The sequence below is a fragment of the Taeniopygia guttata genome, chromosome 5 (assembly GCF_048771995.1).
Source record: "Taeniopygia guttata chromosome 5, bTaeGut7.mat, whole genome shotgun sequence".
Classification (NCBI taxonomy): Eukaryota; Metazoa; Chordata; class Aves; order Passeriformes; family Estrildidae; genus Taeniopygia; species Taeniopygia guttata.
The window spans coordinates 1,351,382-1,364,852 of NC_133030.1; the positions used below are offsets into that span (position 1 = coordinate 1,351,382).

A 13,471-nucleotide genomic window follows, 5' to 3' on the forward strand; every position below is an offset into this window, starting at 1 on the left:
TATACAATCTGCTAAAAAATTACATAATTGCCACCCCTTACTAGAGGCCAGTCTGTACTATAAATTGTACTACTTTGTCTATATCAGTGTAGTTAAGCAAACAAGATCGATACACACTTTTTTTTTTTTTGGTGTAAGAATGTTTTTCCACTATGAAAACATATTAACAACCATATATAAACCAATACATGCATGCATGTAGAAAGGCAGGCAAAATAAAAATTGCAAGGTATTCCCCAGCACTCTTTTTAGAGTATAACAGATACAGCTTTTACATAACACGCAGCTGACACATCCAATTGATACCATCAGGTGAAAAAAACTCACCTCCTCAGGATAGCTGATCACATTTCGGGTTGGTTTGCAACACTTACATAAGGTTTGTTGTTAGTTTAAGAAAAGATGCAGAAGCTATAGTGCTATAGTATGTATCTTACTCATTTTTTGGTCTCCTGTGGCTATCTGAAGGTAATAGATGAAGCATTCCTCTGCACTCCTACAATTTTAGAAAAGCTTCTGAGAACAGCTTTTTCCTGCTGAGAGACAGTGCTATAAATGTTGCATGGCAGAATAAGTCAGCCAGCTGACTCTTGCTGATCAACAAGTTCTGGCAAACTAAAAGCAAGCTACCAAAAGAGGTAGAATAAAATCTTTGTTGTTTACTGTCAAGCTTTAATGTAGACATCAGAGTGGATTCATAGAGATTAAAACCAAGTCTATACCCTGAAAGTCAGCCGGGAAAAACAGAGTATAATAAAACTATAAACTTAATAAATATATGAATCTGCAAAAAGCAAATGTAGTTGTTCCACTGTAATGGTCTAAACCTTTGTCAGGTTCTAGGGCAGATCTATTCTTTGAGAAACCTTGGCTGACACCTTTGACTTGCCTATGAAGTAGAAGAGCAGTATACATTATGCTCCTTCTCTAGCAGCACAAAACAAGAGAGGGCCATTACTGGCTCTCCAATGATAGTAATTACAAAATGCAGAGGGGAAGAAGAGGGGATCACAAGTAAAATTACAGATGAAAGAGATTATCACACTCACTCTTGGAAAAGAGGCTGGAAGCTGCCTGGTACTTAGGGCCATCCTTCTAATTCCTGGTCCACAATCCTCCACAAGGATTTACAGAACTCCTGAATTCAAGTAAGTTTCACTGACACTAGTCGATTTCAAGTAGATTTCACTGACATAATACATTAAATGATGAGAAGAGAAAGCCAGGGTAAGGTAGTGCTCAGAAACCCTCTACAGGGATTAAATGCTGGGACTAGAAAATTATAAATTATACATATTATAATTATTAAGCTCTATTTCTAATGGTATGTATGCATGAAACTAAGGATAAGACAGTTGGCGTTAAGGTCTGCAAAAGAGAAGAAAAAATACAAAGATAATTTTTGAATTAAATCCTTCACACTGTCAGCTGACTAAACTTGATAATTGTAAAATATGATCGTATGAGGATCTTGAACTATAGTTCTTTGGTAAATAAGGAGAGTTTGAAGATCTTTTTAGAGTGCAGATAACAGAACAATTAAGAATTGATGGCTAAGATATGTAAGAAAGGCATGCATTCTTAGGATTTATATGCATGGGCTACATTGGTTCTGAAGGTCATTGAAATAAACTACCCTCAAAAGCACTGTCTCATGAAATATTTAGTTATATTATGCTCGGTCTCACATTTATCTCTGTGTGTTTTTATAGATAGTTTCTTAAGCCAATTAAATATGGAGAGATCAGGATGAAACAAAACTAGATTAAAATCTTCTACCTTGACAATCAACAGAACCAAAATCATGACTCAAAGCCTAAGGTTGATCTTGTTGAATTTTTAACCTAAGTTTTAGGTTTTTAGTTTTGACAGTGAGATTAATTCTCTGTGATAGACATCTTTTTTCATGAGATAATCTTTGTCAGAAGAGATAAGGAAATAATATTTGGTCTTGCTTCATTGTAATACGTCTAGCCTTGTGAAAATCTGTATTATTTGAGATCTGTAAAACTTTGAAATTATAAGAACAGGAGGACTGAGTTGTTTTACCACTAGAACAGGCTATGAGAAAGACATGCTTTAAATTAATTTTTGTACTTCCACAATGCTTTTCAAGAAAGTCAGATGAAACAGAACTCTAAATTAAAACCTAATTCACCTGCATTATATCTTATGCCAATTATTTCCTTAAGAAATATAGCCACCTCAAAAGTAAGCCATAGCCAGTGTAAACTATTGCCCAGAAAGAAAATGAAACTTACTCCAAAGAAATTCATGAGGCTCAGTAAGTGCAAAATCCTGCACCTGGAAAATCCCCATACATCAATTCATGCTGAGCAGCAGCTCTATTAGAAAGGACCTGAATGTTATAGGAAGCACTACCTTGAACACAGCCAACAGTGCACTTGTATCATAAATAAAGAAACCTTAGGAGAAATGCAGCCAACAGATGAAAGCAGTATCAACCCTCTTTACTTGGTGTGGTTGTAGCTCTACCTGCAATTTTGTGTCTAGCTTTCCCACTTCATGCCCACTTAGTTCAGCAAAGGTGTTAGAAAATTGGAAAAGGTCCATAAAATGCTACTCAAGAAGGTCAAGGGTCCACAATAAGTAAACTGTGAGAAGTTTAATAAACTAGGATAATTTAATATGAAAAATAAGCTAAGGAGTTCCAGGAGCCTACCACTACTGGGAAACCACTTGCAAAGTTTACAGTAATAAACCCTTTATAGTGCTAAATGATCTGGTTAGTGACAATAGCCACACATGATGGCATGGGAGGCTCAGACCAAGCACTAGTAACGAGTTTTTACAGCATTGGTGATACATCAGCAGAACATGTAACCCAAAAATAGGTGAAATACCTGTCCTTGAAGGTTTTCAGAATATGCCTTGACAAAGCTGTGTCTGACCCTGTCTGGTGATGGCAGTGGTAAAGCTGCAGAACAGGAGGTTGGACTTGCAATGGCTATAGTAAAGGATGTAATAAAAATAAAATTCAAGGTTGTTGGAACCAGATGGATTCAAAACAGGAAGTAGACACACAATTTCAAATTGTAATTAAAATAAATCATAAAGTTAATTTTTCATATCTGCAGTGAAGGATTTTGTTGACTGCATGCTTATGCAGATTTTCATAGGACAAAATATCATGATACTAAATGTCCTTTCTCAAACACACTAATTTCTAAAATTCTTGTGAAGTACAGTTTCTTATCAATTTGCAAGAAAGGTTTTGAGACAGGGTGATTCTTTAGTGTAAAATGTTGTCTGAATAAGAACATTAAATATTTACAGCAGCATCCAAAATTATTTATTTTGCTATCAGTTTTTATCTAATACATTTAAAGGGTATAAAAAATCCCCTGAAAAGTGTTTACAGAATTGTTGAGTCTACCTTCCAAGAAGAGCAGTTCTGTACTACTCAAAGTTCTGCAATGCAAAATTCATCTTGTTCAATATTTGCAGCAAGGTTGTTTCCAAATTCTTTCACCATGCTGAAAACAGTGAGAATTTTACCACAGAGAGTAACACAATTATTATATCTCATGAAACAGTCCGTTACTATGGAGAAGGTCTAGAAAGTAGATTTTCTAAAGTATGTCATAGATTAATTAAAAAACTGAACAACATATCAATAAAGATTTTACCTTGTGTTGCTAAGACACAAACTCTTGAAATCTCACTGATTTCTATATTTTAATATTTCATTTCTATGGTAATTTAAGAGACATTTTCTCCTAGTATAGACAGAATTTTCTTATATCCATGGAACTGACTGTGTTTTCTGACTGATATAAAGTGTTTGGGATTCAATTCTGTAGCTCAGAATTGCTCTCTAAGCAATTGCATGTTTAGTTTTAAGTTTATAGTTTACTTTTATACATTAATGTTTGCATCCTGATCATCTCCCTGAATGGAGTTACTTTTGCAGTATAAGATTAATTTATCAAGCTAACATGAAAGAAAGAAACAAAGAAAGAAATTTTACAGTCCATGTGTTTAGTGAAATTTAATTCACCTCAGCAAAGAAACTCAATTTCATTGTTAAATATTTGGGTCAAATGCTAAACTAGAATACTAAAGGGTTCCTCATTCTTGTGCCTGGTACACACTGCAGTCCTTGGAACATACCTGTATAGAAGTGAAAAAATAAGTGAAGTGTCCACTGCTAAAAAACCCTTTTATCACAATGCAAAAAGATTATAAAGAAAATACGAATGTCAAGAAATATGTGAAGAGGAAAAACTGAATTTTCACAGCAGCATCCAATTTACGTACCTATACAAATTTTCAGGTAGGCAAACTTCTACGTTGTGATATTTTTCTCTTCTATTACACATCTCAGTTTTCTTATTTCACATTTTACCTGAAGCAAACATCAAGAAAGATTATTCTCCTCTAACTCTGCAGTACCAGCTATCAAACTGCTGCAATGTATTTCTGAATCACAGCCCCCTTTTTTTTATGTAAGGAAGAAAATAATGAGCAAGACTAATAAAAATCACTGTCAGTGATGAAACTATCCATCATCTCATTTGTTTTCACTGTGTAGACCTATTCTGCTAACGTGCCCATTGTTTCTTGAGTATCATGTTTTTAGTACAAGGAGCTTCAAGTGTTACAGTGCTAGATACTTTTAGAAACAAGATGTTGACATAGTCCTTAGCTGCATAGTCTAAATTTACAGTTAAAAAAAAAAAAAAAAAAAAAAAAAAAAAGCTGCCATTTAGGCATTTCTTCCTAGATTTAGGAAGAATTTCTTGTCTTGTCTCTAAAAAGACTTGGTCTCCTGGGTAGTCAGCTCTTTCATTTAGATATTAACCCTCTATTGCTGCTTAGTGCAGTTTTGACAGCCAAGTCTTTCATCACCTTCAAGATAGTTCTGTGTAGAACCTCTTAGTTCTTATTAATTATAAAGGATATAAATCCATTTCCTATTTGCTGATGGCTCATAGAAAAATTCAATGCAAAAGGAGAAAAGGAAAAAGAAAACTTATTTATAAAACAATACATTGTATATTCATGTTTCCAGCAAAACATTGCAAAGACTGAATAAACCTAAGAGAACAAATCTAGGTTGACAGTTACACAGAGGTGAAGTTTTTCACTGCTCCTTTAAAAGCTCTGGCATCACTTTCTTTTTCTTCTCCATATCCCTAAAGAAAAATCCCATCATACTCTCTGTAAACTGTCTGTCCTGGTAGGAATGTACACCAAAAAAAAAAAAGACAATAATCCCTATTGCTACAAGCATTATGTACCTGGACCTCTTCCCTGGTGGTGTGCGGTGGGATAAATGGTAATAACATACATTAGTTCATCTTGACCCTGAGGATTTGTTCTGCAGGGAAGGAGACACGATGGGGAAAGTGTTTATGCTGCAAAAAGAGCCTGTGTTTGCAGAACAGAGCAGCAGGTGAGAACCTGAGGTAAACAAGGAATGTGGCCTTGGATAGTTGAACCTTTTTCTGTCCTTTTTTCTGTCATTTTGTCAGTACTGGAGAAAAAAAAAATGTGTGAAACAGTGCTCAAAGATGGTGGGAGGAAAATGCTCACTGATATCTTTGTGAAATAACTCTGAATATGAGACACCTGTCAATTTTATGTTGATGCTTTGAGAAGCAGATTTTGGGAGAGGCATCAGGAAAAGGAAGCATGCTGCAATTGCCTGAAGAGCTTTGTATTTATTTCAGGTAAATTGGTTAATTATTTATCAGAGTTATTTATGCCATGGGGTATTTCTTTCAGTGTAAGAATACTAAAGGATGACTGATAAAAGTAAAAAAATTTGAATGCTCACAGAACAGCTCGCACGTACTGTTCTGCCTCCTTCCCAGGGGATTGCTCACACTAACTCTGTGCTTGTGGAGCTGTATCAGCCCGGCTCCTAGAGCATCTTATGCACAGAGATGGATTTACTCTCAGGAAAGGTAAAAAACAGGACTTGAAGTACCCATGAAGTATATTTGTGTAGCCTCCCTTACAGACCTGGATAGAGAGAACAACAGAGATACCACAGAGGTAACATGACAATAACACAGATGTAGATTTTACAATTGCTAGGAAGCAGACTATTGCTTGCAGAAGGCAGTGGCTGGCAGGAGCTACTCTTACTTTTTTTTTTTTTTTTTAACAGAAGCTTCTGAAACTAGAAAATAATCCAGTTACAAGTAATTGCAAAGAACAATTTAAAAACTGCATGCTGTTGTGATCCATGAATTTTGTCCTCTAGGGATCAACAAGGCCCTGTTTTAACAATCAGTGGAGTAAGGGAGAGACAAGATATAGGAATATTAATATTAAAAAAAACCCTTAAGTGTTTACTTTCTGAGCCTTCCTGGCCTTTGATCTATCTGTCTGCACCCTACTCACACCTGGGCATTCAGTCCTAGGTTTTCCTCCCCTTTTCCTTGGTTGTTAATGGAACTGCATCTACCAGTACCAAAGTATCATGGTGAAGGTTCTGGAAAGTATAAGAAATAATTCAAATCTCTGCTCTCCCAAAGCCCATTTCACACCAATTGAATATTTATGTGACCCCAGGAGAAGGTATTTGATGTCATGTTATTCCAGCTGAGTGAAAATTGTTGCTGTGATAAACATTTAATAATTTATATAAAGCAGTGGCTCTCAGAATAGCTTCTATAGGAGAAAAAACCCCATCTTGTAGATAGCAGACACCTGGAATTTGGGAGGTTTACTCTATATGAGACATATTACTCCCACTGTCACAGACAGCTATGGCAGCTTCTATATCCTTCAAAAATTCTTGGCCATGACCCAAGAATTTACTAAAGCAAACCATTGGTATGTACATGCCAAAGACATTGGTATACAATACTTTATGCCAAAGGCATTAAGGAATTTTCCTGAGTGTAATTGGGTGTGAGTTACACTCAGCTGAGGGTTTGTGTAAGAATTCTGACAGCACCAGGCTCCAGCAGACAAGAGGATGCCCACTGGTAGGGCTGGGGTTGATCTGGGTACCTCTGCTTATAGAAGAAATTTGGCTGGATTGATACCATATGTGGCGCTGAAAGATCAGAAAGGAAGTTAACTTCCAATTTTCAAGTTTTCTGCAATATCTTGGCAAAAACCTCCCTTGCATCTCTCCAATGCCATTTTTCCTGTAAGTATCTACTAAAAGAATGACACATTTGGAGAGCAAAATAGAATTAAGCTACATTAATGTAATTTGTAGTTACAAGCAAAAGTGAATTATGCACTCACTGACATGCAAGCTACTTACATCTTGTAAGGCTGAAGAATTGAGTAAGATCCAAATACACAGGCTGTAGTTTACAAGGGGTAAGAAAAAAGAGTAGAAACTATAGGACATTAAATATTGAAAAGCATTAAAAAGAAACCAAATACTTAAGAAAATAGGTTGGGAAGCAATATGCATATATACATATATATGTAAATGAAAGGTAAATAATAAGTTTTTCTCATTATCTTGCTCTGATTTTGTTAGTAATAAATTCACTTTGTACCTCTAAGATGGGCCTGTTTTGCCCCTGGAGTGTTTTCTTCGAGCCATTATCTCAACTCATGGACCCTCTGTTCAATTTTCTCTCCTCTGCCCACCTGTGGCAGGGGAATGTGAGCAAGCAGCTTCTATGGGTGCCTGGCATTTGGCCAATGTCAAACCACAAAAAAGCTTTTCCCTTCTCTGGCTTGAAGGAGAAAATATTTCAGCTGCTTTGAGGTGAACTGAAGCCCAGCTACTAGTCCAAGACCAGAGATGTGGGACCCATGGGAGCAGTGTCACCCCATGCCAGCCCCAAGCCTTGAGGAGCACCTATACACTGAGACAAAAGGCTGGGCATGAAGCAGCAACAGATCATAAAACTGGAATTCAGAATAATGTTTTCTATCTGCATCAGACATCTTCCTGTTCATTTGTGATTAATTAGTAAAATAATCATAATGGCTCACACAATCAAAACCGTAAGATCTTCACCTTGAACTATGAAACCCCATCGCTCCATAGTGTAAACAGCTATGTTTTGTTTAGCCAGAGACACTACAGACATTTTTATTAACTCAGAACAGCACTTGCTGAAATTGTAATAATATAAATTGAAGTTCATGTGATCTCATTTGTAAAATAGTGTTAAGCAAGTACTGCACACCAAGTATTATCAGCAAAAAACCTGTCAAAGCTGTAATTGTTAGTAGATAACAGCTACAGGTTATTTTGTAGTAGATCTTGACTTTCTTTTTTTTTTTCCTCTGCACATAACTGATCTTGGTAATACTCTTCCTCCCAAACATATTTGCAGCTTTTAATGATAATGGCAGAGATAAATATTTACACATCTTCTCAAAGGCAACATGTACAGGAATCTGCAAGTCATCATGCCAGCAAATTATCAACAATACCAGATGGCAGACGATTTCTTTAATGCTTTCCATTCCAAAAATCCATTGGAGGATTTAAATACATTTGGGCATTGTTTGTAGCAAAATATATTTTCACCCCAAGTATTCTTATTCCAATTCATACCTCCCCAGACGGGAAGTTCCAGCCCAGCAGAGGATTTGTCCTTGCAACACAGTACTACTGGAGCACCAAATGGCTGGTGCTCTGGGACAGTGGCTTTGACAGGCGAGGACCTGTGTGTTTGCAGCCACAGCAGAAGTGGGTTTGTAAGCTTGGGCTTCAAGTGGGCAAGAAGAAACCAGTGCCCTCATAAAATTATCTATGCATTCTACATGCTGTGAAGAAAGCATATAATTTTTCTGAGAAATTTCCTAGACAGTTTGCAACCTCAAGGTTTAAAAGGTTAACATGGGTTAACAAATTACATAAACAGTTAATTGTATTCAATTCCTCTCTTCAAGAGCTAAACACAGAAGAGCTTCTGTTTATCTGAAAAGTAGAGACAGCATTTTATCAACTGTTGATATGCTTGCTCTTTGAAATATGACATCTATCAAGACAAGTCAAGCTACCCCCCAGCAAGAACAATTCTTATTTGTTCCATTCTGGTGTCTGGGCCAGGAAGAACTTGAGGAAGACACTTTTTCAACTAGTTCCACCATTTTTTCCTTCAGGCTATTTCCCCATTGACTCCAGAAACCTGAAAATAGTTGGTGACATCTGCTCAAGGTCCCTCCTGGGATGAGAACTAGAGCAGTAGCTGGGGTGTCATTCAGTCAGCCTTTCTTATGCCACTTTCATGTTTCCAAAGCAAGAGAAGAGAGAAAGCCAAAAGAACAATCTCAAGGTAAGTCTATAAATAAAGTAACAGCCTTCAACTTAACTCCTCTTTCAAAAATACTATTAAAAACAAAACAACCCACCAAAACCACACAGCAGCAAGCAGAAATACATTGTAATTCACATGATATGAAACAAATACAGAACTTAAAGGCACAGGTACAAAAGAATATGCTTTAACTGCCTTGCACATCACTGGACAGGGAAAAGAAAAGTGTTAGTAAAAATAGGGAAAAATGCTTTTCTGACACCCAAAATATTTCCAAAGACAATTTAGTTTTCAATAAAGAAAATCAATCATGCTCTACCAGAGGTTCTTAAGTGCCTTTAAAATTTTGAAAATACCTGCATATTGCTTCATGAGACATACTTGTATGCAGTTCAATTTAGTTGCAAACCTATTTGGGGAATTATGGCTTTGTACAGGAAGATTGTTGCACAGAAAAGAACAGTGGAATTTGCTTTTATGTAACAAATGCAATATTAAAAGTTACAGATCTGTACACTTAATTGTAGCCTAAAGGCCAAGTTTTAAAATTGAAACTTGTTCTGAACAATAGAACCGAGTCCTCATGATGACTGGGCACCTTAAAATACCATTTTTGCCACTAAGACAACATTCAAAAGACAGCATAAAAAGTAAAAGATAACATTTTATCAATTTATTATTTAATCAAGTTATATGAAGCAGGAAACCAATTATTGCAATAAATACATTACTTAATAAAGCACTTCTTTCTCCTTTTAGAAATCAAAATCCTCAATCCCAAAAAAATTTCAGCCAGCAAAGAATTGTAGGCAAGATTCTGTCTTTTGCCATGTCCTTATAAACCACAATCAATTTAACAGTGACTTAAATTGCCATTTAGTCAAGGAATACCAGAACTGTGGCCAGCACTTGTCTTGATAAGTCTAGAACTTGTTCATTTTTTTAGCCCTCACCAAAAAAAAAAAAAAAACAAAAAAACACAAACTCTATTAGATTCCACTTGGCTTAGATATCACATAGTCCAATCTTGAAACTCATTGTCCAAAGATTTCAAGGAAGCACAGGCTGAGCTTTTGTTTCTTACAACACTCATACAAAGAAATGAATCAATGATTCTGCAAACACAGATGTAAAAAAACCAAAGCACATTTTACCTATTGATCTGTACAGTCACACATCCAGGTACAAATCTCCCATCAGGTAAATTAGAAAGGGAGTCAGATAGGTTATTGATAAAATAATGTACAAGACAAAAAGAAATTAGCCATGAAGCTATGCCTAATGATCAATTTTATGTTCTGCAGAAAGATTGCATGATAAGAAGAGAGGCTCAAGTTCTCAGAACCACCAGGTTAACACAGTAATTTCTAGTAAATTGGATCAAAGAGGTCTTCCAACATCCAAAAAAGGAAACAGAAAAATTATCTGATTATATTTCATTATCTAAGTAACACAAAGCGAATTTATTTTTAGTGATTGATTCCAGAGTCCATCAGTGCCTAACTTGATAGCATATGCACATGCCAGGATCATATCTTTATAGATACTGTCGAATCATGTTTTCAGTGTTGGAGATGGGCTTCCTCACCATCTATAGATAGAAACTTTTCCAACATTTTCCAGCTTTTGTCCTAAAAATTCCACGTGGAGCTGCCAAGTTCAGACAGGGCAAATTCTGCATTCTTCCTGAGTAAATTCACTACAGTTTTATAAGGGTGTTGCTTAGTGTGGAACTGTGTTTTGGATTCACTCTGAAAGCAGGGTTGACAATGTGGAGATGTTTTCATTATTGCTGAGCAGTCCTCACACAGTGTAAATGACTTTTCTGCTGCTCCTTCTGCCACAGCAGAGTAGGCTGGGGCACACAAGGAATGGGGAAGGCACACGGCAAGGACTGCTCACCCCAACTCACCCAGAGATGTCCCACATCGCATGGTGTCATGCTTAGTATATAAAGCAGGGGGAAGAAGAAATGGGGAACATTTACAATGATGACTACATTTGATACAACCCTGCTTTCCAAGAGATGGTTGACCACCTGCCCATGGGAAGTGGTGAATGAATTCCTTTTTTCGCTTTTCTTGAGTTCACTGCTTTTGCTTTACCTATGAAATTGTCTTTATCTCAACCCTCGAATTTTCATCCTTTGGGTTTTCTCCCCCATCCCACTGGGGGAGTGAGCCAATGGCTCCAAGGTATTTAGTTGCCTGCAGATGTTAAACCACAAGAAAAAGAAATATTAAAAAGCTAACTTTTGCTCCAATTTTTACTTCTAAATAAAGCAGAGACAGAGACCACCTATATAACTTCATCTGACGTGCAACTGTAAGACTACGATTTCTATGTTGAGAAAATACTGGAAATTCCAGTCTCGATAATGGCAACATCTGATTTTTTGATTAAAAATTTTACATCCTAGGTTTAGGTATACCCTCCCAAACACTGCCAATTACTCTGCCTCTGATTCTAGTACCCAAAATCATGCCAAAGAACATGCAGTGAGAAGGCATCTTGTAATTATCAGTACCTACTGCAAGAAGTACAAGAACTAAACCTTTAAGATATAAAGATCATCAAAAAGGAATTGCAAAATTACAAATATTAACAGATGATTGCAAACTGAATACAGTACCTCCACAATTATCTTTTTCTTCTTTTAAATGTGAAAATAGTAACAAACATTGAGCTTATTGGTAGCCCTGAAACACAATGAAAGGGGCCAAATGGGAAAGGCTGACGAGTAAACAAGGAAGTCAAAACTTAAGGTCCCGTTGTTTTCTAGCCCAAGTTAGCACAAAGCCTTATAGTTTCTGTGGAAACTCATCCATTTGGCACCACAAGAAAAAGCTGCCGTCTCAAAATGAGAAACAAGTCAGAGTACTAAAAAAGTGGTGAAATAAATGTCAAGGTACTGAAGGCAACCAAAAGTTAAACTACTGGTTTTAAGGAAGAAACCAAAGATGTGTGTTTGAAGTATATTATACTTACAAATAATTATCACTTCAAATTGGAAAGAAATGAGAAAACTGATTTTAAAAACCAAACAAAAACAAAACCACAAACAAACAAAAAACCACAAAAAACCAGAAAACCACCATGTAATGTGAAGTGAAATTCTCAAATGAGATGAAACCAAAACGTTGATGGGCAGATGAGGCAAGTTACTTTTGTGCAAAGGCCAGGAAAAATTTAGGATTTTGAATAGAGAGGAAGATTATTTCAAGTGCTTTATAATGAGTACAACAAAAGGAAGAGGATAATATTTTCTTGTTGTGAAGAAAAATGAGAGCAACAGACCTTGTTAAACTTTGAAAAATATGAGATATACAGAAAGAAAGGGATCAACACTGGTGACAAAATGGGAAAACAAGATTATGTCAAATTCCTACTGTTAGTTATTAGGGTTTTCAGGGATAATCATACGATGATCAGTTCTAGAGAGTCCTTTTTTCCTCCCAGGCTCATTTTGCACCCTTTACCCCAGGCTTGAGCTAGGTGAGGGCAGTGGTGTGGGAGCATCTACCTCCAGTGACTAAATTCTGCATTTTCCCCAAGCTGAGTGACGTAACTCTTGCAGTACTTCAGTGCTGCTAAGTTGGATAAAGTGGTAGGATACCTTTGAAGACAGAAACCTGGAAACCTGACCAACATGCTTGCCTGTTTTCCTTTCCTCTGAAATAGTGGATACTGATTTTAAGCTGAGTCTGTATAGGAATTTCTTTGGGTTATGAAGGGCAGAAAAACATAACAGTTCCCTCCCAGACCTCCCCATTATCTGTGTTTTGCTTTTCCCAGAAAAGCAAAGGAGCTCAGAAGGAAAGCATATGGAAATCAAAATTAGAACAGCAGAAAACAAAATTTTATAAAAATAAAAGGCATCACATTTAATTCTACTGTAACAAACACTATTAACAGAAAAACATGCAAAAAATGTGTTGCATTAAACTCTGAATTTTGAGGATGACAAGATGTCTATAAATAAAGAAAAACTATTTGTACTTGTTTGAATGGCCCTCACAATTTCCTTCCTGAGTAAGTGAAGAAGCCAGTTATATCCTGTGTGAAAACTATGTATAAACTGTGCTCTTCCAGAAAGGAAGAAAATATATTAAACCCCCTGAGCATTTGTTACATCATTTAGTTAAACTAACCAGAGGACAAGGCAAAATCACTCTCAAGAAGAATAAGATGTCGACATTTGGAATAAACTTAATTAAACTTATTTTGATTACCTACGAATTGAGAAGAGGTAT

General features: G+C 36.3%; 1 protein-coding gene across 11 annotated transcripts in view; it reads right to left on the reverse strand.

Moving 5' to 3' along the window:
• Positions 1-13,471, reverse strand: part of LOC100224227 (anoctamin-3) — a 169,587-nt gene that overhangs the window by 88,952 nt on the left and 67,164 nt on the right. The window contains exon 1 of one of the 11 annotated variants that reach the window (XM_012573765.5): positions 328-4,580. The exons of the other annotated variants lie outside the window; for them this stretch is intronic. The gene's annotated coding sequence lies outside the window, so the exon portion shown is untranslated. Of the gene's footprint in view, positions 1-327; positions 4,581-13,471 lie in introns of those variants that run through there. 11 annotated transcript variants of the gene reach the window in all.